At 41.9% G+C, this 1,204-nt stretch overlaps 1 protein-coding gene across 2 annotated transcripts in view; it reads right to left on the bottom strand.

Annotated features, from left to right (window-relative positions):
* Window positions 1–1,204, bottom strand: part of cntn6 (contactin 6) — a 165,949-nt gene that overhangs the window by 33,450 nt on the left and 131,295 nt on the right. The window lies entirely within an intron of this gene.

Raw genomic sequence — 1,204 nt, 5'->3', positions numbered from 1 at the left:
GTCCTCGGCGTGCTGGTCATGGGTCCTGGATTCTGGTTCCGAGGTCGGGTCACTAGTCGGTCATACCGCAGGAACGCGATGTCTCCCCTCGCCCTGGCCTCCCTTAACATCGGCATCAACTCCCTTCTTCTCTTCCTCACAGACTCGGTGTAATCTTCATTTATATAAATATTAGATCCTTTAAGCTTCTTTGCTTGTTGCAGTATGTGTGCCTTATCTTTCTCTTTCATCAACTTTACCATCACTGCCCTCGGACCACAATCAGAAGGTTTCCCGACTCTGTGAGCCCGCTCCATCTCAATTTCTTGATGAATTTGCAGTTTATTCTTTAGGATCTCCTTCACTTTTCATTCCGCTTCCGTCCAGCTTTCTCCAGCTGTCTCCTTGATTCCCTCAAAGATCAAGTTTTTCGCTTGGACTGTACTTCCAAATACTCCATTTTATCCGTTATAGCTATTAAACTCTCACAGGTTTTGTAGACATCATCCCTTGTTTCCTTGGTTTGTATTTTCTGTTCACCCATGGCTGCTTTAATCGCATCCACCTCTCGCTGGGTAAACTGCAAACTCGTTTTTATCTCCTGTATTTCTCTGGTCACGTCATCAAGTCTCTTGTTGTTTGTCTCCATAATTAGTTGCACGAAGCCTTTGAAGTTTTCCTGCTGTTGGTTCATCAGCGCGATGTACATCTGTTTCTGCTGATCCAGAATGTCTGTTATTTGCACCGCTCTGTGATACTCTTCTTCTGCCTCCATATCCTCATTCGCTTCTGATTTATTAGCTCTTTTCCCTCTTGGAGGCATTTTAATAGTTGTAGAATTTGTTCAAAGACTTGAAAGTGTAGAAGATGTGAAAAATCGTAGAACAGACAAGAGGAGCAGTAAAGACGTCTGCTCTTGCTTGTAACCCCTTTGCAACTTTGGCTGCACACTCGTGATGCCCTGCTCTGCCAGTACAACAGTTTCCATAGTGTGTAACTGGTTGTGACACATTTCAAACACTTGCATCGTTTCTAAAGTTTATGGTTAGTGTAATCCACTGTGTGCTTTTAGATTTTATGGAAACCTTGCCTTTTCACCTCTTTTTTTGTGGGCACAAATTAAAAATGCACATAAAAAGAAGTAAAATTGCAGCTACTTTACAGTAACAACAGCAGCACCCATAATATATCCTTAACTGTTAAACTAAATTACATTTAAATTTAT

The sequence above is a fragment of the Monopterus albus genome, unplaced genomic scaffold, assembly GCF_001952655.1.
Source record: "Monopterus albus unplaced genomic scaffold, M_albus_1.0 scaffold18.1, whole genome shotgun sequence".
Taxonomy (NCBI): Eukaryota; Metazoa; Chordata; class Actinopteri; order Synbranchiformes; family Synbranchidae; genus Monopterus; species Monopterus albus.
This window is presented reverse-complemented; position numbering and strand designations above follow the sequence as displayed.